At 54.0% G+C, this 24,020-nt stretch overlaps 1 pseudogene; it reads left to right on the plus strand.

Moving 5' to 3' along the window:
- Positions 1–682: 682 nt before the first annotated feature.
- On the plus strand, positions 683–8,484 carry LOC124667520 (annotated as a pseudogene).
- Positions 8,485–24,020: the final 15,536 nt, after the last annotated feature.

Consider the following 24,020-nt stretch of genomic DNA (forward strand, 5'->3'; position numbering starts at 1 on the left):
AAAACCGAAGTATGCCTTCGTCCCCGACGTGCGCCTGGTTCTGGCAAAACTAGGGCCGCACCTCGTCCTCGACGGCTCAGACTGCATCGACTTCGGCATCGACAACCTCCACGACTGCCTCGACGCGTCTCCGTCACTCTCCTCGCGCACTACGCGCTTGCGGCTACATCGACACCGGCACCCGCCCACGACATCGACCACGGCAATCCCTCGCGCGGCTCCCTCGACCAAGGTTGCAGCACCTACGCTCTCGGCTACCTCGACATCGGCATAAAGGGCTACCACCTCGCCTGCGCCTCACCAGCTTCCTCTACAGTCCAAGCATCCGCGACGCGACATCGTCCACGACACTCCCGCTACGACTGCGGGGGGGTGTCAGCCTTCTGGGGTCCACTTCGGTTTATCTCCAGTCTGACCGTCCACGTCGTTCATGTTGTTCACGACGCTCCCGCTACGACTGCGGGGGAGTGTTAGAGATATATTCCGTGTACGTATAAACGGATAGTCTAGGATAGAGATAGGACTCTCGTGTCTTGCCTTGCACTCCAAGATGATCCATGTACGCCTATATATACTCGCCCATGAGGCTCAATAATACATCCATCATATTCCGCCAATCTCTCTCCCTCTCTATCCTTCAACACATACCTTCGACCATACAACTCCATGAACACCAAGAAAAATGGGCAAGTTCTTCTTCCTAATCATCCTTCCATTGATCACCATTCCGCCATGCTCATGTGCTTCGGCCCAGTCGACGCTAAGCACTGGCTCGTCCTTCTCTGTAGAAGAGTATAGGCAGACCTTCCTTACCTCGCCAAATGCTGATTTCTCTTGTGGCTTCTATGAAGTTGGAAGGAATGCATTCTCCTTCTCTATTTGGTTCACTAACACCATAGAAAAGACGCTTGTATGGTCTGCAAACCCCAAGTCTCCGGTGAATGGCCGTGGTTCCATGGTACTACTGAACCATAATGGAAACTTGGTTCTCACCGATGTCAATGGCACCGTGACATGGGACAGCAACACAAGCTCTGGAGAGGGCACAATGGTTTCCCTTCTTGACACCGGCAACCTCATCGTCAAAGACTCCACTGGTAAAATCTTGTGGGAAAGCTTCTCTTCCCCGACAGATACCCTGCTGCCTTTGCAGCCCCTCAAAAAAGGTACAAGACTAGTCTCCAGTTACTACAACCTCTATTTCGACAACGATAATGTGCTACGCCTTATGTATGATGGTCCAGAGATATCAAGTATCTATTGGCCAAGTGCATACTATACTGTGTTTGAAAATGGACGGACTAACTACAACAGCTCCAGGATTGCTGTCCTCGACACTGAAGTATTTTTCCTCTCAAGTGATGGAGTGAATGTCAAGGCTTCTGATTGGGGTACTGGAGCCAAGAGAAGGCTGACCATTGGTCATGACGGAAACATGAGAATATACAGTCTGAATGCTTCGACTGGGAGCTGGATAGTATCATGGGAGGCTATAGCAGAAATATGCAGTGTGCATGGGATATGTGGACAAAATGGGTTATGTGAGTACTTACCAAGCCTCAGGTGTTCATGTCCCCCAGGATATGAGATGACTGATCCGCATAATTGGAACAGAGGTTGCCGGCCACAAATTCAACAAAAGCTGCAGCAGAACAGAACAGTTTGACTTCATCAAGGTCCCTCAAAGTGACTGTTATGGCTTTTATCTGACCTACAACCAGTCCGTCTCACTTGCTCAATGTAAGAAGATATGCTTGGACATCTGTACCTGCTCAGCATTCACATACAAGATAGGATCAGCACTTTGCTACACCAAATCTGTACTCTTCAATTGTTATAGATCCGCTAATTTTCCTGGAGATAACTATATCAAAGTACCCAAGAATCTGGGTACCTCCAAACAGTATGGTCTCACATGTAATCTGGGAAATCCTGTGGTTGTTCAAGACTCTGCAAGTATGTATGGAATGAACGATAGCAGCAAAAGTTATACTACTTACTATGTATTTGGTAGAGGCTAGGGTTCTACCGGGTCTAGGGCGGAGGTTGTAAGGGTGGAAGTGAGGGCGGAGAGGTTGGAGAGCTCGGCGCCGGCGGCTGGGCGCCGTCGCGGAGGAAGGAGGCGGCGGCTAGGGTTCTCCCGTCTCCCTTCAGGAGACGAGACAGTAATGATACTGAATTATTGTCTCGCTTAATGTTGAAGGGATACAAGTGTTTATATAGGAGGACGGCCTCCTCGAAACCCTAATTTACTTGGGCTAAGCCCCTAATTTACTTGGGCTAAGCCCCTAACTAGCCACTAGTGGGCTTCCTACGTTGGTAGGTCAGACCGACCATAACATCTCTCCCTGCCTTCTCAAACAGCTCGTCCTCGAGCTGAACTTCTGGAAACTGCTGACGGAGATCTTCAAGCTTCTCCCAAGTCGCCTCGTCCTCGGGCAGGCCGGTCCAATGCACCAAGACGTGCCAAACACCACGGCGCTGCTGGGCCTTCAACACGCGAGCCACACTCGCCGGGGCAGGCTCGAGACGCCCATCCGAAGTAGGTGGAAGAGCTGGTGGTGCAGAAGGAGGGTCGCCCCGGTAGGCCTCAGGAGGCCGACGTTGAAGCCGTCGTGGAGGCGCGAGCCCGCAGGCAACTCAAGGCGGTAGGCGAGCTTGCCGATGCGCTCCAGCACACGGAAAGGACCGGCGTAACGAGGTCCCAACTTGCGCCCGGAGCGCGGGTCCAAGGACCGGGTCGTCCGGTGAAAAAGGCGTAGCTGCACCCAACCGCCCACCGCAAATTCCGCCTCGCGATGGTGTGCATCATAGTACTTCCTGGCCAGCTGCTGAGCCCGAAGAAGTCGCCGGCGCGCCTCAGCCAGCATCTCGTCGCGGGTACGCAGCAGGTCATCCGCCGTCTCGCACGGGCCGTGCCAGACGCATAGGGAAGCATCGCCGGTGGTGGCCTCCCATAGACCACCTCAAAGGGAGTAGCGTGCAGCGCGGAGTGGTAGGACGTGTTGTAGCAGTACTCAGCCCATGCCAGCCAGTCCACCCAAGCTCGTGGACGATCCCCGGTGAGGCAGCGCAAGTACATGGCGATGATCTTATTGACGACCTCGGACTGGCCGTCCGTCTGAGGATGAAACGCCGTACTCATGCGGAGCTTCACGCCCGCCAGCCCAAAGAGGTCCCTCCAGACGTGACCCGTAAACACAGGATCACGATCACTGACGATGGAGGACGGAAACCCGTGGAGGCGAACGATGCCGTCGAAGAAAGCGCGTGCCACGGACGCCGCCGTATAGGGATGGCCCAGGGCGATGAAGTGCGTGTACTTGGAGAAGCGGTCAACCACCGTGAGGATGACGGACTTGCCACCAACCTTCGGCAGCCCCTCGATGAAGTCCATGGAGATGTCCGCCCACACCTGGGACGGCACGTCCAGCGGCTGCAGCAAGCCCGCCGGACGGAGCGTCTCCGTCTTGTTCCGCCGGCAGGTGACACACGCCCGCACCCGAGCCTCGCACCAGGGCGCTATCCCCCGGAATGTAAAAATCAGCGCGAAGACAAGTGCAGGGTCTTCCGGGCGCCTCGTGACTCGAGAATGCGCCAAGGACAAAGCCTGGTGGCGCAGGTCTCCATGATCCGGCACGAAGATGCGGCGTCCATGGAGGAGTAGTCCCTCGTCCAGGCGCCATGGCGCGGCCAGCTCGCCGTCGGCCAGGCGCTGGCGCAGCTGCTGCGCATCCGCAGCCGTGGCAGTAGCGCGGCGAACCTCGTCGATGAAGACGAAAGATGGCCCGGAGTGGATGCAAAGGGCTGCACCGACTGTGGGCGCGTCCGCAGTGTCGTCAACGTCTCGGCGGGATAGGGCATCGGCGACTGTATTGAGGCGGCCGGGGCGGTACTCGACGGTGAAGTCGAAGCCGAAGAGCTTGCTGATCCACTGGTGTTGCGGCACGGTAGAGAGGCGCTGATCCAGCAAGAACTTCAGGCTGTAGTGGTCCGTGCGCACACGGAATGTCCGGCCCCAAAGATACGCCCGCCAGTGGCGCACCGCCCGGACCAGCCCGATCAGCTCGCGCTCATATGCGGCGAGCTTGTGGTGGCGCGCGGCGAAGGGGCGACCGAAGAAGGCGAGTGGACCCTCGCCCCGGTGAAGGACGGCGCCGAAGCCAATGCCGGAGGCGTCGCAGTCCACCACGAACGGCTCGTCGAAGTCCGGCATCTGAAGAACGGGACCCGTCGTGAGTGCCCGCTGCAGGGCGGCGAAGGCCGTGGCCGCCTCCTCGTCCCAAGAGAAAGCGTCGCGGCGAAGTAGGCGCGTAAGGGGCGCGGCGATGAGGCCGAAGTCCTGGATGTATCGCCGGTAGTATCCTGCGAGGCCCAAAAATCCGCGAAGAGCTCGTGGCGACTGGGGCGTTGGCCAGGCGGCGACGGCAGCGACCTTGTCCGCGTCCATCGCGACACCGTCGGCGGAGATGACGTGGCCCAAATATGCGTCGGAGGTCGTGCCAAACGAGCACTTCGAGCGCTTGAGGTGAAGACGATGCGCTCGAAGCTCGTTGAAGATGATGGCCACGTGCTGCAGGTGCTCCGCCCAGGATGCGCTGTAGATCAAAATATCATCAAAGAAAACAAGCACAAAGCGGCGTAAGTAGGGGCTGAGCACGTCGTTCATCGAGCCTCGGAAGGTCGCCGGCGCATTGGAGAGGCCGAACGGCATCACCAAAAACTCGTAGTGGCCATGGTGAGTGCGGAACGCCGTCTTGGCGATGTCGTCCGGGTGCATGCGCACCTGATGATAGCCCGAGCGCAAGTCGAGCTTGGTGAAGAAGCGCGCGCCATGCAGCTCGTCAAGGAGCTCATCCACGACGGGGATGGGGAACTTGTCCTTGGACGTGACGGTGTTGAGGGCGCGGAAGTCGATGCAGAAACGCCACGTGCCGTCGGTCTTGCGCACCAGGAGCACGGGGGCGCAGAACGGTGACGTCGAGATCCGGATGATGCCCTGAGCGAGCATGACCGCCACCTGGCGCTCGAGCTCGTCCTTCTGCAGCTGGGGGTACCGGTACGGCCGCACCGCTACGGGTGCCGTGTTTAGCAGCAGGTGGATGCGGTGGTCACAGGGTCGCGAGGGAGGGAGGCCTTGCGGCTCGTCGAAGAGGTCGCCGTGCCGCCTGCAGCAAGTCGGCCAGGAGCGGATGCGCCTCGCCGAGCGCGGCGGCCATCGGTGTAGCCGCGGGGATGTGCCGTTGCTGCCCATGCCCGTCCAGTGAACACGGCGGCCACCCTCGCGCCAGAAGATGAGGGATAGCACGTCGAGGTCCCACAAGATGGGGCCGAAGGTGCTCAGGAAGTCGAGGCCGAGGATGAAGTCGTAGCAGCCCAAATCGAGACCGACGCAGTCGATGGAGAAGGGCTCGTCGCCTACAAGCACGGGAACCTGTCGCGCCACGCCCTGGCACGTAAGACGATCCCCGTTGGCTACGGTAACGCTGTCCGTCTCCGAGCCCGCCGGCTGGAGAGCGAGGCGGCGCATGGCGGTGCTGGACAAGAAGTTGTGTGTGGAGCCCGTGTCCACCAGCGCAGTTAGACGCTCCCCATTGATCGTCACCGGAAGCAGCATCGTCTCTTGCCGTTTTGATGCCCGCCATAGCATGGAGAGACACGACGAAGGCGGACGCGTCGACTGGCGCGTAGGTCGTGACACCGGCCTCAGTGACGGTGGCGGCCGCGAGCTCGGCGGTGAGGGCCTCAACGTCGGCGTCGTCGATGGTCTCCAAGTAGAAGAGGCGGGCGCACGTGTGGCCCGGCGCGTATTTTTCGTCGCAGTTGAAGCACAGCCCCTAGCGGCGCCGCTCAAGCTGCTCCGCAGCCGTCAGCCGCTTGAAGGGGCGAGTCGGCGCAGGAGGGCCTGCGGGCGCAGCGGCCAGTGCGGGACGTGGCGGGACGGTGGGCGTCGGGGCGGGTCGGGGCACGGGCGGGGCGCTGCCACGTTGCGCGTAGACCTGCTGCATGGCGAGGGCGCGCTGCTCGTAGGCTCGTGCGTAGTACATGGCCGTCTGCAGGTCCCCCGGCTCGCGTACATCGACGCGAATGTAGTCGGGGAGGCCGCCGACGAAGAGATCGGCGCGCTGCCGTGCCGAGACACCCGGGGCATGGCACGCGAGCGCCTGAAAGCGGTCGGCGAAGTCCTGGACCGTGGTGGTGAAGGCGAGGCGTCCCAGCTCGGCGAGGCGGCTGCCACGGAGGGTCGGCCCAAACCGCTGGAGGCACAGGTCGCGGAAACGCTCCCAAGGCGGCATCCCGCCCTCGTCCTGCTCGAGGGCGTAGTACCAAGTCTGCGCGGCGCCCCGTAGGTGATAGGAGGCGATCCATGTGCGGTCGGTGCTGAGCGTCCGCTGCCCCCGAAAAAATTGCTCACACTGGTTCAGCCAGTTCAGGGGGTCGGTGGCGCCGTCGTAGGTGGCGAACTCCAGCTTAGTGAAGCGGGGCGGCTGCGGTGCCACGGCCGGGACCATGGGGGCGCCCTCCTGGCTGGTCGGGTTGACGGACGTGCTCGCGGCGAAGGGCCCCGGAAACCCGCCAGGGCCGCCAAGGCGGTGGGCGGGCTGCTGGACCGTCGTCCGCGCCGCGCAGATGAGTGTAGACGGGTGCCGCGTCGGTCCATGTGGGAATCGGCGAGGGCGACGGCGGCCACCACGCGGGCCGGCCATTGCTGGCGGCGGAGGCGGCCGGTGGGGGCGGCGGCGTAGCAGCGGTCGGTGGTGGCGGCGGTGGAACAGCGGCCGGTGGGGGCGGCGGCGGAACGGCGGCCGGTGGGGGCGGCGGGTGCTGGCCGGCCTTGATCTCCGCGAGCTCGAAGCGGATGGCGCGGAGGCTGTCGGCGAGGTCCGCCAAAGTAGCGGGCAGGAGGTCGAGGCCCGTGGGGACGGCGGCGGCCTGGTCTCCGTTGGCGGCGGCGGCCCCCTGCAGCGCGTGGGCGCCGGTCATGGCGGCGGAAGTGGTGGTGGTGGCGGCGGTGGACGTGGCGGCGATGGTGTCGACGGGGGGGCTGTTGGAGCCCATAAGACCTAGGCAATCTGATACCAAAGTGGTAGAGGCTAGGGTTCTACCGGGTCTAGGGTGGAGGTTGTAAGGGTGGAAGTGAGGGCGGAGAGGTTGGAGAGCTCGGCGCCGGCGGCTGGGCGCCGTCGCGGAGGAAGGAGGCGGCGGCTAGGGTTCTCCCGTCTCCCTTCAGGAGACGAGACAGTAATGATACTGAATTATTGTCTGCTTAATCTTGAAGGGATACAAGTGTTTATATAGGAGGACGGCCTCCTCGAAACCCTAATTTAGTTGGGCTAAGCCCCTAATTTACTTGGGCTAAGCCCCTAACTAGCCACTAGTGGGCTTCCTACGTTGGTAGGTCAGACCGACCATAACAGTATTTGCAACAATACTGGGAGCCCTAGTGTTGCTCTTTATAGGTACAAGCTGGTCGTTTCTTTACAGCAAGCAAAACATACCCAAGTCAATGGAAGCAGGATACAGGACGGTGATGAGCCAATTCAGGATGTTCACGTACCGAGAGTTAAGGGAAGCTACTGGAAAGTTTAAAGAAGAGATTGGAAGAGGAGCCTCTGGAATTGTTTACAGAGGAGTACTTGAAGATAAGAGAGTAGTTGCGGTGAAGAAGTTAAAAAACATTTCACGTAGTGAGGAGGAATTCTGGGCAGAAATGAATATAATCGGAAGGATCAACCATATGAATTTTGTGAGAATGTGGGGGTTTTGCTCTGAGGGTCAACACAAACTACTGGTGTATGAGTATGTCGAGAATGAATCACTCGACAAGTTTATATTTGGTGATGTAAGTACTGAGAGATTACTTTCTTGGAGCCAACGATTCAAAATAGTATTGGGAACTGCAAGAGGTTTGGCCTACCTCCATCATGAGTGTCTGGAGTGGATAATCCATTGTGATGTAAAGCCAGAGAACATACTCCTGAGCCGAGACTTTGAAGCCAAGATAGCAGATTTCGGACTAGCCAAACTCTCAAAGAGAGATAGTTCCAGTTTCAGCCTCGCCTACATGAGAGGAACAATGGGCTACATGGCACCCGAGTGGGCGCTGAATTTGCCAATCAATGCAAAGGTCGACGTATACAGTTATGGTGTTGTCCTTCTCGAGTTAGTTACTGGAAGTAGGATGTCAAGTGGGATAGCAATGGATGGTGAAGAGGTAGAGCTTAGTCGGTTTGTGCACGCATTGAAAGATTTGCTGGTGAGTGGAGATGTCAAGGATATAGTTGATACTAGATTGAATGGCTATTTTGATCCGGATCAAGTGGCAGTGATGGTGAAACTGGCTTTATCTTGCCTTGAAGAAAGAAACCGCAGGCCTACAATGAATGAAATTGTAAGAGCTCTGCTAGCATGTGATGACCATGATAATCATCCAGCCTACTCATGGTTGACTTGTGATAACTTATTAGATCTCGATTTGTAAGAATAAACTGTTTGATAGTAAGATACAGCCATTCTCGATATAAGTAGTAAAATAAATAATGACAAGACAAATGAAAGTTATTCTGTTGCATGTCAATTTAATAGGTGTAACACCAAGTGCAATTGTATATAGTGTACTGTCTACTGTGTTGAAATTTTCATAGCCATGTGTACTCGAAATATGGTAGGTTATTTTTTCACAGGCTGCATAAGTCACTTTAGGTTCGTTTGCCATGCTTACAGGAAGACTGGGAGACAAGTTTTTCATTGCAATTAAAAGGGAGGAGTTTAATTTGCACACTCTTAGACCTTTTGGAGCATATAACAACTTCTGAAGATGTCCACTCTGTTCTTTCAAAAATAATTTCCTCCGACGGAGATTATGGAGTGCAACCATGAGAGACCGGTTAGCATGACTTAGCTAGCAAATAACGAATTAAGAACTCACAAAATTCAGTCGAGAATAGTCCAGGACGCTCCGTCACAAAGATATTGGATTTGGGATATCTCTAGAGCGCTGAACATGGAATTAATCATATAATTCTTGGACTTCCCAGATCTAATCATGAACCGCAGCCTGTGTCCAGATGCCGAGGATAAGAGCGTCGCGTCCTTTAAAGCGTCTCCCAAAGTTTTTCTGAGCGCGCCGAACATTTAACCGGGTTAAGTCGCGTGTCCCAAAGTCTCCTTTCGCCTGGCGCGGCCTAATACGGTGTCCAGCGCCCAAGGCCGTTCCCACTCCATAGGGGACGCTTCGGGCACCGGACAGAGCGCGAAGCGAGGCGGGCCTAACGCGTCATTGACACACCAAAGACGTGCAACCGTCGCCTAGCTCGTGACGGAAGTTAATAGCGCGCAGCGACGGCGCGGTTTCCACATAGACGCAGCGACACGTCTCGTCGCGCCTAGCTCTCCGTGCCGGCGTTAATGCCGCCACCGCTTCCTCGCCTTCCTCCGGCGTATAAAAAGGGGTGCTCGCGCATCGCCCCTCAGATAAACCCTAGCGACTCAATCCCCAACCCTAGTCGCCACCATTCCAGGAGTCGAGAGCCATTGGTAGAGGTCGAGGTCGCGGCCGTGGCCGCGACGGCCGTGCTGGAGCAGCAATGCCTGCACGGTCGCCGTCACCTACATCGTCATCGTCTTCCGAGGGGGAGTGGGAGTTCGAGTTCATCGTCGTCCTCAATGACGACCCACTAGGTATCCAGGGGCTGCCAGGCAAGTTTACCGAGTTCTTCGCCGGCAACGAGCCAGCCGTGCTGTTGTTATGGGAGGCTAGCTGCGGCTTTTGGCGGTGGCTAGTGAACGTGCTCTTCGACAGGCGCGTCAAGATGTACCTCTACACCGGCTGGGAGAAGTTCGGGCGCTCCCACGACCTCCAAGCCGTCTGCTGCTCACATTCTGCTACCAAGTGGGCGAGGAGATGAGCTGAAGGTGTTCGACGCCAATCCTGCCGCCGGCACTACCCAGTGACGACAAAGAGCACGATGATTGAACATGACATGTGTTCTTTCTTTGCAACGAAGATGGCCGCCGGCCAATTGAATCCACTAGTGTAGGTTTCTGGATGTTTTCGTGTGCATCAAAAAATAAGGGCACTCTCGGAGCCATCTGTATTTTCCAGTTTTGGTGACCGAGAGTGTTCCTTTTTGGCAGCGAACACACGAAATCTGCGAGGACAACACTAGTTAGAGGCCAACACTAGTTAGGTTTTCTCATTTTGAAATGTTTTAACCATGTTCCAAACTACGTATTAGTTTGTGTAATGTTCCTTCTCTTTATTGAAATGAAAATGCAAAAAACTTTAAAAAGTTATTTTAATGTAAATACAAGTTTGGGGATGAGTTTGGGGCCACGGCTAGAGAGTGACGCGCCCCAAGTGCGACACGAAACAAAAACATCCTCAAAATGTTCAATTCGGTACCGTTTAGGAAACGTTTTGAGAGATGAATTCATCTGCGATTGGAGTCCGATCGCCACAGTATGGGGTTAATTGTGCTTATCGTGCCCCCATGGATGGAGGTGCTGGAAGCCACTGAAGGAGTACAATACATTGCTTGGCTGGCTGTGGCGGATCTGGCATGTCGCGGTCTGGATCACCTACTATCACTTTGCAATCAGGAAGACTATACCGTACCACAATTGCCTTCGAGGTTTGGCACTTTGGCTTGCAGGCAATCACACTGCAGCCGGGTGAGTAGTTATATGCTAGGAAGCATGGATACTTAGATACGTATCTGATACATGATACGGGGATATCGTGATACGGTGAATTTTCAAAAACACAGATACATAGATACGTTTGTATATATGTATTATTTAGCTAAAAATATATAAAATATTTTTTTTTCATCAGCAGGAAATAAATACAGGGAACGCATTCTCTGATCAGGCCGAGGATGTGGAGAATTTGACGGCCATGGAATGCCTCTGTGTTCGGTGGTTCAGCCTGAGATTTTTTTCCGATAAATATATGTTAATATCGCGAAGATACCAATTACATTCAGTCTCCGCAACAACATCATGCCCTAATGATATAAAGGATGCACACAGCCAAAAAAAAAAAGAATAACAAAAAAGAAAGGTCCCGCATCCATAACTTCAAACACATCAACAAGACAACACCAGAAGCTCATCTTCTCCATAAGCGACGCCTCCAAAAAAGAAACAGTGCACAAACGTTGTCGTCGCCTGATCATAGATTTTAGGTTTCCACCCTGAAGAAAATCATCTCTCTAAAAACAATGTCTTCAACAAGAACGAACATTGCCAGGTACAACCAATTAAGCTCAGACCTTGGATTTTCAACCTAAAAGATAAGACTCTGAATTTCTCCCGTGCAGTCGCCCCCACATACCAGTCGCTGTTACAAGTCACGAATCGCACCGCCAATTCCACCTCAGCACCAAGATCCGACCATCATAGCTATTCCACCGATCTCGTCTTGATGACCTTCTCCGCTAGCACCATGGAAAGAAAACGAGCTCCATGGTATTAACAGCCAGCAGAGCTTTGAAGCGCCCCCTCTGAAACCAAACAGCCAGATAAAAAATATGGGTGCGTACAATATTCGCACAATGAATTTCGACGGCAGGGTCTTCCGGAACACGACAATCCACCCATACTGGTTGGAACAAGCATCAGACAGATCTTCAAATTTGGTCCTAGAAGAATCCTAGAACCGCCACCTTTATTCTCCGACGCGGATGAACAGGCCCCCACGCCGCCATCCGCCGCTAGACGAAGATGAAGGAGGTATGCCTCGCTAAGACATCGCCACCAAGCACATGGCGGAGTTGGTCAGCACAGCAGCCAACCGGAGGGGATCAGCCGCCCTCCACCGCTGAGGCGGTCGCCGATCGGACGCAACAAGCAGGCCCGTCATGCCTAGATCGGACCCGAATCAAGCCCAAGCTAGCCCAGATCTAGGCCCAGATCAGACCCGAGTTGCCCCGCCGCCTCCCTGCAGCGCCATGGTCGCCGACGCCATCCACCTGCAGCCCTGCGCCACCCCTTACCAGCTCCATCTCCGCTGCCATGTCCTGTCGACAACGAACCATGGGTTGAGGCCGCCGCGCTGCACGAAGTCGCCACGCTGCCGCGAGGACAGACGCAACCGCCATCCCGACGCGCTTGTATCACTGTGCAAGGCCGCCACACCGCCGAAGATCGTGCCGACGCGCCCCTCGCCGAGCACGCTGCCCACCATGGTTGCCACGGCCCGCGCCGTCGCCTCCGTTCTTGGGGGAAACGGGGGGCCGCCGCCGCCAGCACCCGGGCTTTGCCCGGCGCGCCGTCCGGCGGCGGCGAGGAGGGGAGGGAGGGTGGGAGGGAGCCTAGGGCGAAGGGGCTAGGGTTCCTCCCCCGGTTCAGCCTGAGATGCCAGGAGATGGGTGAGTTCATCCTCGGCCAAGCCAAGTTTGGGCTGTGGCACATGAGGCAACACGACTGTGCCTAGCTTTAGCATTTCGGCAGTAGTTACTCTCTACATCCCATGAAAGTTGTTTGAGTTTTGTTGAAATTTAGATGTATATAGACACTAAGTGAAGATACATCTAAATTTAAACAGATCTAAAACAAGTTTCATGAGACCGAGGGAGTAGTTTGCCTGTAGATTTCAAGCTTTTGGTTTTGAAGTCTCCTTGTGCATTTGCATCATTCTGATGCTCTGTGCAAAACGAAATGTGTGACACATCTACCCAAAATCTTCCACGTGGTAGTGGTAGAAATAAATTAACAGTTGCAGTGGTAGAAACAAAGACAGATCGAGCAAAGCAGAGCGGGCAGAAACCTCACGTGCCCTCAAGCGCACGGGGATTCGCCAGTGGCAAGCCAAAGCCATGGACTCTCAGACGGCTCCGACGGTACACGGGAGCCGGCCTGACTGATTAAGAGCATTTCTAGGAGGATCTCTAACAGAGCTCATAAATTTCGCTGGAACCGAATTTTTTCGGTGGATTTACGGGTTTGGGCTGAAATGCGCGCAGATCAGAGCCCGTAAACATTGGCCGCCCGAACTGGAAGTTCAGGGGCCCGAGAAACTCACCGCACGGCCCCTATTAAAAGGGTTCGCGGAGGGGAGTTCGGTTCGGAAACCCTACTCCCTCCCGCCGCTCCTCTCCCGCCGCCTCAGCCCGCCACCGCTCCGACGAGAAATTCCGGGCGCTCGGACGCCGCTCCGCCGCTACGGCCACCACCCTGTCGTCCGAAATGACGCGTTTAAGACGCGTGGGTAGGGGCGGCGGCCGATCCGGCGCCGGAAGGGCAAGTCGCCGTCCGCCGGGCGTACGGGCGAAGATGGAGCGCGACAGGCGGTCGCGCTCCGACGCCGCATGGAAGCGGGCGGCCGCAAGTGGGCGGACCTAATGGCGCGCCGCCTTGAAGCGCGCGCGGAGGCGGCTGCGGAGGCGGCTGCGGCTGCAGCTGCGGCTGGGGAAGCGGAGGCGCCCCCCGCTGCCGGCGCGTGCAGCCCGCCGCTGCCGCCGTTGCCCCCGAGCGGCGATGACGATGACGCAGACGGACCGCGGCCAAAAACCCTCCGCCGACGCCCGGTGACAGTACAGTCTCTGGGAACCTTAATCTATATCTATATCTATACCTAATAATCTCTACTAATACTTACGCCATGAAAACCGGTGGCAAGTCACGTCCCGCGCGCACGATAGAAAAAGTCGGTTTCGTACGTCAAGAGAACGGGTGGTAACTCACGTCACAAGAGAGGAGTCAGCGTCGATCCATCCCTAAAAAACCGGATCCGACCGGCCTTCTTCCTCATCAAACTGAACAGAAAAACACGGATCGATAACAACTCCGCTCGACTTACGATTTTGTAGAGGACACGGTTCCTGGCTCCCACCCCTGGGCCTGGTTGCCTATACACACGCGGGAGATTGAGGAGGAACGTGATTCAAGGAGACGAGGTCGACAGGCGAAAACTAATGAATACCTGCTGCCCTAACACTGGTCAATCTGCCAAGAGTCTCATCTTTGCGGGAAGCAGGTGGAGTACGCGCTCACCATGGCCGACAAAAACAATCCGCGCTGGACAAATTTACAGGGTCACGATCGAGGAAGAACTCGGGCGGTCGGGCGGCTTCAGCAAAGCTATAAGTCAGGACGAACGATCTATAGGAACGATGTTCTACGCGGGGCCTTGATTACTTGATGATGCGACTTCCGCTGCAGCGACAAGTCGACAATGTCGCCAGGCTCACGTGATCCATGAACCACGGAGGATGCGTGAAGCACATGAGCTATGGACTGAACGCAATAGGCACCATGAGTGGCGAAGCACGACACACCGGCAGCTGCGTGGTCACACCAGGTGTGCGCCTCACGGATGACCGCGCGCTCCGGCCACGCCACCGAGCTGGTCGCGACAGACGTCCCGTAGACCTGGACGCCGCCTCGGACCTCTCGTGGGTGGCCAACTAGAAGCAGCTGCGACCTGTGAGATTGTATACGTACCCTTGAAAACTTCGGCAACGGTGGCAGAGCGGCGGCCGGCGGGTCGCGGTCCTCCGACCTGCAGTGATGAGGGAAGCAGAACCGGATGGTTTTCATATGCACTTGTTGTTGAAGCAGCAGCGCATCGTATCAGCTTCCTCGGGCGCACTGGATAGCTATCTCCGGCGTTAGATGTGGAGGTGGTAATCACTTTGTGGCAATAATGTACTACAGACCTACCTTGGACTGTATGCTGTTTTTCTTGGATATTATTTTGCCTCTAGCATCGACTGCCTGATCCGCACCGAGGCGTACAGGCCTACAGGGTCGTGAGGCTCGCCGGAAAGGCTTTGTTTTGATCGGCCCTACGCACCCAACCTTCTGGTTATCAAAACTTTTTCATAAGCCCTAGAAACCCCAGAGACATAAGTGAATCCACAACAGGAAGATGAGCAAGCTATCCCGATGTGTGAGGGATCTCCAACGACGCATGACGCGGGAGCTGCAAGCCTGCAACCATGGTGTGGCACGGTGAAGTGGATTTGGAGAGCTTAGGGCATCTCCAACCGCGCGACCCAAACGGACGCGCTGGGCCGTCCGTTTTGGGCCGTTTGCGTGGCCGAACGGACACCCGGACAGCGGCCAGCGTCCGCGTGTCCGTTTGGGTCGCACGCTGCGCCCAACGCGCGGACGCAGCGCATTGGTAATAAAATAAAAAAGAAATGAAAATAAAAAAGGAAAAGAACAAACCATAAATTTAAACTAGTTGGTCATTAAACTTAGCCCTATTTTGGGCAAATTTTACACAAAAGAAAGCCATATATGGCTTTAAACTAAAAAAAAAAGCAAACCCTAGCCAGGGTTTGCGAGCACGCGTGGCCGCCGGCAGTACTACCCCCAGTAGTACTCGTCATCGTCGGCGTCGATGACGACGACGCCGCCCGGCGGCGACGCGCTGTTCCGGCTCGACACGCCGGAGGGCACCGGGGACTCCGGCCCGGGGTCCCACTGCGCCCTTTCCCAGGCGGAGTGCGCGTTCGGCGGGCTCGCCGGCCTGCGCGGCCGTGCCCTCCGCGCGGACTCCTGTCGGAGCTGCTCCTCCGCCTGCGTGGCCAGGCGCTCCTCCTCCGCCGGGCGCGCGGCCCGGCGCTCCTCCTCCCGGAGCGCCGCCGACGCGTAGCCTCCTCCCGACGGCGCGCCGGCTCGAGGAAGGCCCACGCGTCCGCCCGGGCGTCCTCCTCGGGCCTTCCCGGCCGCCTCCTCCGGCGCGGAGGTGCGCAGCGTCTCGGCGAGGAGCGGCCATTTGGCCAGCTCGTCGAGGTCCTGCTGCTCGCGGGACGCCGCGAGCGCCGCCTGCAGCTCCGGGTCGTTCTCCTCCTCCTGGGGCTGCGGCTGCGGCTGGGGCTGGGGCTGGGGCGCGGGCTCGTTGATGTAGAGGCCGCCGGGGCGGCGGCCAGCCCGCCTAGCAGCTGTGCCTGGCTGCGCGCGAGGCCGCGCCGTCGCGGATGTGAAGCACGTGCGCCGCCGCGCATCGTGCTCCACCTCGAACCACAAGTCCCAGTTGGGACTTGCGTCGCCGTACGCGGGGTCCTGCCGGAGGTCCGCCGGCGGCTGAGCGCGGCGCCTCCGGATCTCGGCGTAGCGGGCGCGGCTCGACGCCGGGATGGGCGGCACCGGAACCCGATCCGGGCTCGAGTGCCGGCCGTGGGGAGGTGCACGTCCCCCACGGCATTGGGACGCCGGCGTCCCGGAACATCTGCGCCACCGCTACGGTGACGTAGATCCGGTCGCGTCCGGGCGTCGCCGGCGGCCCCATGGCGAACGGCGCCGGCGCGGACCGGCCGGCTGCTGCCGGCCTCGTGGTCGTTGGCGGATGGCGAGAACTCGCGCTTCGGGGCCATGGCGGCGCGGAAGCTTTGAGCTCGCGCGTGCGGCCGGAGTGGAAAGTGGGGACCGGATAGGGACGGTCCCCTTCCCCGATCCACATTTAATAGGACCGGGGCACCGAGCGAGTGGGCCAGCCACGCGGACAGGGCGGACACGCGAGGACGCCGCGTGCCATCCGCGGCCACGCAAACCCGGCCCAGATTTGGGCCGGGTTTGCGTCGTTCCGGACGCCGCGGCCGTCCGCTTTTGCGGTGCGTCCCCGCGTTGGGCCGGGTTTTTGTCCGGCTGGACCCATCCGGACGCGCGGGCGCGGGATGGATCGCCCCGTTGGAGATGCCCTTATAATTGAATCGAATAGTACAGGCCCATGTGGGGCAAGCCTCTTCTATGGTTGCATGGCGTCCGCGGAGGAAGAAAAAAGGTACCAGCGCAAATTGCTTATGTATTTTTGATCATCTCAAACACAGAGTTCAGTACCTGATGTTACTTTAAAAGTATGTGCCCCTATTTTGGCTTTGGTGGTCTCAAGCAAGTTTAGGATTTTCAGCATATAAGACCAAAGTAAATTGGTTAATTCACTTTGAAGAGATGTGCAGCCCATTGACAAGTGGAGAAAGCATCTAAATATAGCGAAGTCGTTTGTTAGCTATTGTCATGGCATAGTTAACACAGTTTTGTATAATATACATACAAATTAAAATAAATCTGCAACATTCTTTTCAAAACAGAGGGAGTATTATAAACATAAAAATATTTAAAATCCGCTGCAACGCGCGGGCATTGTGCTAGTAAAGAAAATAAGGTTTCTGTCGTTTGGTCCGTTCGTCCGTCCCCAGCCTAGATTTGTTTGTCCGTTCACAATGGCAGCCAGCCCACCCAAGCCTCCTGCGAACCATCACCGTGGCCTAAAGCAGACCGACTCAAACTCCACGACCGAGCCAACATCGTATTGCCTTCTCCCAGCTATATAATAGCAATCATTGTTTGGCATCAATTAGATCGGAACTTACAAATGAAAACGAAACCGAGCGTACATTAACAGCTACGCGAGCTAGCGATTCTACCAGAAATCAAAAAATGATAACGTCGTGGGCGATATGAGCAATACGATTACGCTGGCCAGTTCTAACGGCGAGCCCTTCGATACAGGACGACTCCAAGTCTTCAACGTAAGTCCGACCTCACTGAGCTGGGCGAAGTACTACGGCTAGACTGCCGCCGACGTTGCCGCCACCATCAGAGCTAGGTGCCGAACTCCGACCGCACACGCAGACGAGACTCGACTGTGCGCGTGGAAGCGGCCAGTCAGCCTCCTCCATTGTCGATCCCTATTTTCAAAGGGTACAGAGGTAGCGTATGTCGCCGACACAGCCCGTGGCGAGGGCGGGCGTGGCTGGGTGCGAGGCGTGCATCGAGAGCAAGTCCGTGTAGAACCTGTTAGGAAGCCTTGCTTGACGCTATGAAGATTGGCAGGCGATGCCGAGAGGGGTGAGCAGACAAGCGCATTGTGCTTCTGTTGAAGCTTTCATCAAGGTAATTGATGCAACATGTGAAGTGTCTAGCGCGCGATGGGATTCTGCTACACGTGCGTCAAACCGACGGATGGCCGCAACACATTGTCTTGCCCGAATCTCTCCAGCCAGCAGAGGAGCAAATGAAATCCACTGTTCTTTCCATGCTACAAGTGTAGCGCTCGCTGATGGATGATTTTTTTTGGCGAAAGAGGTCAGCTTCTGCAGGATCTCATTAATGACGTAGGTGAGCAAGAGCGGATGTCCTACTCATACTTTTGCAAGGCCTCGCCCGAAGCTTCTGCTGCACTTTTCGGTGCTGAAATCATACTTTTCCGTAGCAAAGACTGAACCTTTTACAGACAATTTTTATACACAATGTTTGTGGTTGCAGCGTACGTAATCATGATTCACTATCCATGTTTGCAAAATCATATCGTCTCTCTGCAGTCCAAACTTATTTAGTGTAGGCATTGTAGAACTTTTCATTTACCATTAGACATGTAAGTGGCTTAATTGAAAATAAGATGATATGTTTATGGCTTGCGATTGAACAGGCTTAGAGAAATGAGAGCATGTAAAAGGATATCTCCCAGCTCAACGGTGGATGCTTGTACCTTAACACCAACTGGCATAATTGTAGGTGGAATCTTTAGGAAAGTGTCTGATAAATAGGAGTGATATTCTGGCTCTTGATTCATATGATCCTTTTCTTTTGAAATGCATCTTTGATACATTTTAAAATGTTAGAAAGTTCCAAATGAAAAACTCACGTGTACATCTGCACATGCTACCTGCGTAAAAAGTTTTTCTGTAAAAATTTGACATGTCATTTAGGCTGTGTAAAAGTACAAAATTTGGTGCTAAAAATAATGCTCTTTGTAAGATATGTTTTGTCTTTTTTATACCGAACACACAAAATATCGGTTTTTCGTACAATTATGCGAACGCACATAATTGCTAAGATGTACATGCAAAAAAACTGTTGAACTTTTTTGACAACATAAGAAATATTTTTTTAGCTAGATGGAGCATATGGGGAGCTGAATTGAATTTCCGCTAATAAATGCATTAAGCATGACAATGGCGGTACAAAGATTCCTTGACCCCGCACAGAAGAGAAGGAAGGGAAAGCGTAACCTTATGCATGGACGATTATAACTGGTCGGCGGCATCTAAGCTCATCATTAAGTTCAGAAAAACACTGGTGTCTAGAAAATCTGCGCCGTTGCAACAGAGCCTGAGATTGAATTGAACGTGTTTAAGACGTCTCAACCTAGCTAATCTATATTGGGCCGTGGGTAAAATTTACAAACTTGGAAACCGAGCTAAACCATATACTTGTACATTTTGTGCATCTGCTATATTGATTTGTCCTTTCCCGTTGCAACCCTAAGAAAACTGATTTCCCGTAGTATAATTTTTCGTGGGTAAAAAATGTTTAATAAAAATAACCCGTTGCAACGCACGGGCAAATGTCCTAGTTTCTAGTCTAATTAGGTCCGTAGTACGTAATTTAGGTCCTATGCGGTTGTATTTTGCCACTATTAGTGTGAATTATGAACGAATTAAGCTTGATCGGATGAAATTGACTGCAATCACGAAAATCGATTTCCCGCGACGTTTGATTTTCGCGAGTTCGGTTTGGGTTTACAGTTTCTGTTCTGCGCCGTGCCCAAATGCGCTCTCAATTCGTTTTTCGGAAGACTGAACTCCGTTTATTCGGTTCCGACAAATACGGGCTCTGTTAGAGATGCTCTAACACAAATCTCTTAAAAGGGTCTAATCCGTAAAATAACCGCTGAAATACGGGTTTGGGCTCTACCCGGCCGTCTAGCAGACCCCGTAAAACAGGTCCCCGCATCGATTTTTTTCAGTTTCGGCTAAGGGGTGGCTTCTGGCCCCTTACTTGTGCGGGGCGGGAGAGGATATACAAGGCAAACCCAGCATCCCATTTCACCTAGGGCGCGCGGACATTTCAGATTGCGCACTCGTTTTCCCCCGCGCCGCCGCCGTAGCCACCCGCGCGCCGCCGCCGGAAACCTTCAGATCCTTCCCCCTCCCCGCCCGCCGAGCCGCGATGCGCTGCGTCCATGCCCGCCGCACCGCCCCCAGAGATCCGCGCCCCTTCGCGCGCGCCGCCGCACCCCCGCGGTCTCCTTCGCCGTCAAACCCACGGTGAGTACTCCCGCCACGTTCCTCTTCGTTTTGGCCGGTACAATCGACGTGTTTGGAGGTTGATCTATGCTTCACGGTGGTAGATGACTTCGGAAGATGTGCATATGGAGGATTTGGTGGATTCGTCGACCGATTGGTCCTCATCGGATTCCGACGATTCGGACCTCGACGAGCTGCTGAACGACGACGACACGGAGATGCTGCTGGTCCTGTTTGGCATGAAGCAAATTGAGGACCGCGCCAAGATGCTGGATCAGAGAAAAGGATCCACTATGGGGCATATGTGCATTCCGCGGAACCGCGCACTCGGCCACGAACATCTCATGCAAGATTATTTTGCCGAGGTACCGACCTATTCTCTCCGCCTCTTCCATAGAAGGTATCAAATTCGTAGGAGTTTGTTCGAGAGAATCGTTAGAAATTGCGACGCAAATTGCGATTACTTCAAACAAAGGAGGAACGCTACCCAAGTCATGGGGTTTAGCCCTTTCCAGAAAATATCAGCCGCCATGAGGGTGATTGCATACGGTATCCCAGCAGACTATACTGATGAGCACATTCGCATTGGTGTACAAACAACCACGGATTGCGTGCGTATGTTTGTCAATATGGTGATCAAGTTGTATGGTGGACGTATCTCCGAGCTCCGGATGAGCAAGATACGAAGAGACTCATGGAGATCAATGAAAAGAGGGGTTGGCCGGGGATGCTTGGTAGTTTGGATTGCATGCATTAGACATGGAAAAATTGTCCAAAAGCATGGCATGTAATGTATTGTGGCAAAAGTCGTGATGCTACCATTGTTCTTGAAGCTGTGGCCTCGCAAGACTTATCGATTTGGCATGCTTTCTTTGGACTACCGGGAACACTCAACGACATCAACGTCTTGAATAGATCCTCTTTGTTTGCAAGACTAGTTAAGGGTGAAGCTCTAACTTGTAACTACAAATTTATTGAAAGAACATCTCTCAGTTTATGTTTTGAATGTTTGATGTCAATATATGTGATACACTAATGTTTGATGAAGTGGTGCAGAGAATAGATACATATATGTATATGGTTGTTTTGTGTCGAAAAACAAGACAAAAAGAAGCTGGCTGGCTGTTTTTCTCCAGGCCGGATTTTCCGGGCCGGATCGGCTAAGGACTTTCTGGCGATGATACCCTAGATAGGGGCCAGATTTTTGGTCGGACATTTGGCCGGATTTTCCCAGGGCTGGATATTTCAGGGGGGGCGGATTATCCGACCCTCACTTACACCGGATTATCCAGCCCCCGAAAAGCCCCAACGGCTGGATTTTGGAAGGGGGTATTTATACCCCCCTTCTCCCTCCTCCCCAAGCTGCTCAATCATTCCCCAAGTTCATCACCATTAGAGCCAACTCAAGAAACACAAGAATCACAAGATCTCCTCCTCCACCCAACCAAAGCTCTTGATCTTTGGAGATTCGAAGGAGAAGACCCCGATCTACATCTTCACCGAAGCGATTTGCATTTCCCCCTCATATGCTTGAGGGCCCTTTGCTAGTGTTCCTCTTTTGAGAAACCCTAGATATTTGTACTTGATATTGTTCTTGTTGTTGTTGTTACAAATTTGGGAGCCTCCAATTTGGTTGTGGATGTGTGCCCCAAGAACCTTGTAAAGGCCCGGTTTCCGCCTCGAGGAAATCCCTTAGTGGAAGTGGGCTAGGCCTTCGTGGCGGTGCTCACAGGAGACCTGAGTGAAGTCTTCGTGGCGTTGGTATGGCTTTCGTAGCGACCACACTCCTCCGAATGTAGACGTACCTTCTTGCAAAGGAAGGGAACTACGGGAATCAACTCCGTGTCTCCGCGTGCTCCACTCTCGGTTACCTCTATCCTATTATCTCCCCTATATATTGCGTAGCTATATCTTGCTTAGTCGTTGACCTTGTCATATAGGTAAATTCACAGATTTGCATATGTAGAGAATTTACCTTTGTGTCAAGCCTAAATGTAAAAAATAACTAAAAATTGGTTAGCACCTATTCAACCCCCCCCCTCTAGGTGCGGCATACGATCCTTTCAATTGGTATCAGAGCCTCGGCTTTTATTTCGGGCTTAACCGCCTAAGAGTATGCCGGAAGATGAGGCTGCGGAAGGGGCCACAAAGCCGGTCTCCATGGATGATCTCAAGTCGATGGAAACATCCTTGAGGTCCGCCATGGAAGCTCAAATGGAAAGCTTGATGAAAATGATTCCCGACCGCTTGCCAACGGCTCCCTCCGTCATCCCCATCATAGAGGAAAAGGACAAGGGTGCGTTAGAAGAGGGAGGTGCTTCGGCATTACCCTCATCTACTACTCCCTTGAATGGTGATCACTTGAACACAATTAAAACCCTCATTGCTTCTCCTAAGGCAACTAGTGGACGTGCAAGCTACAATAATGTGGCTCCGCCTTTCCGCTCTCCCGATATCCCAGTACCCAATCCTCATATAAACACTAGGGGTGATCCACCCAAATTTAATGATAAAGATTTTAGTACATGGCAATTTGAGTTTAAATGTTATGTGTGCAGTGCCTTGATGGCGTGTAAGGCACACGTCCGTTGGGAACCCCAAGAGGAAGGTGTGATGCGCACAGTAGCAAGTTTCCCTCAGTAAGAAACCAAGGTTATCGAACCAGTAGGAGTCAAGGAAGCACGTGAAGGTTGTTGGAGACGGTGTGTAGTGCGGCGCAACACCAGAGATTCCGGCGCCAACGTGGAACCTGCACAACACAATAAAAGTACTTTGCCCCAACGTAACAGTGAGGTTGTCAATCTCACCGGCTTGCTGTAAACAAAGGATTAGATGTATAGTGTGGAATATGATGTTTGTTTGCGAAGAACAGTAAAGAACAAGTATTCTAGTAGATTGTATTTCAGATGTAAAGAATTGGACCGGGGTCCACAGTTCACTAGTGGTGTCTCTCCCATAAGATAAACAGATGTTGGGTGAACAAATTACAGTTGGGCAATTGACAAATAAAGAAGGCATAACAATGCACATACATATATCATGATGAGTACTATGAGATTTAATCGGGGCATTACGACAAAGTACATAGACCGCTATCCGAGCATGCATCTATGCCTAAAAAGTCCACTTTCAGGTTATCATCCGAACCCCTTCCAGTATTAAGTTGCAAACAACGGACAATTGCATTAAGTATGGTGCGTAATGTAATCAACACAAATATCCTTAGACAAAGCATCGATGTTTTATCCCTAGTGGCAACAAGACATCCACAACCTTAGAACTTTCTCGTCACTGTCCCAGATTTAATGGAGGCATGAACCCACTATCGAGCATAAATACTCCCTCTTGGAGTTAGAAGTATCAACTTGGCCGGAGCCTCTACTAGCAACAAGAGAGCATGCAAGAACATAAACAACATATATGATAGATTGATAATCAACTTGACATAGTATTCAATATTCATCGGATCCCAACAAACACAACATGTAGGATTACAAATAGATGATCTTGATCATGATAGGCAGCTCAGAAGATCTAACATGATAGCACAATGAGGAGAAGACAACCATCTAGCTACTGCTATGGACCCATAGTCCAGGGGTGGACTACTCACACATCGATCCGGAGGCGATCATGGCGATGAAGAGACCTCCGGGAGATGATTCCCCTCTCCGGCAGGGTGCCGGTGTAGGATAACGTTGCATAGAAAACAAAAATTTTCCTACCGCGAACACGCAATCCAAGCCAAGATGCAATCTAGAAGACGGTAGCAACGAGGGGGTATCGAGTCTCACCCTTGAAGAGATTCCAAAGCCTACAAGATGAGGCTCTTGTTGCTGCGGTAGACGTTCACTTGCCGCTTGCAAAAGCGCGTAGAAGATCTTGATCACGATCGGTTCGGCGCCACGAACGGGCAGCACCTCCGTACTCGGTCACACGTTCGGTTGTTGATGAAGACGACGTCCACCTCCCCGTTCCAGCGGGCAGCGGAAGTAGTAGCTCCTCTTGAATCCGACAAAGACGACGGCGTGGTGTCGG

The sequence above is a fragment of the Lolium rigidum genome, chromosome 6 (assembly GCF_022539505.1).
Source record: "Lolium rigidum isolate FL_2022 chromosome 6, APGP_CSIRO_Lrig_0.1, whole genome shotgun sequence".
NCBI lineage: Eukaryota > Viridiplantae > Streptophyta > Magnoliopsida > Poales > Poaceae > Lolium > Lolium rigidum.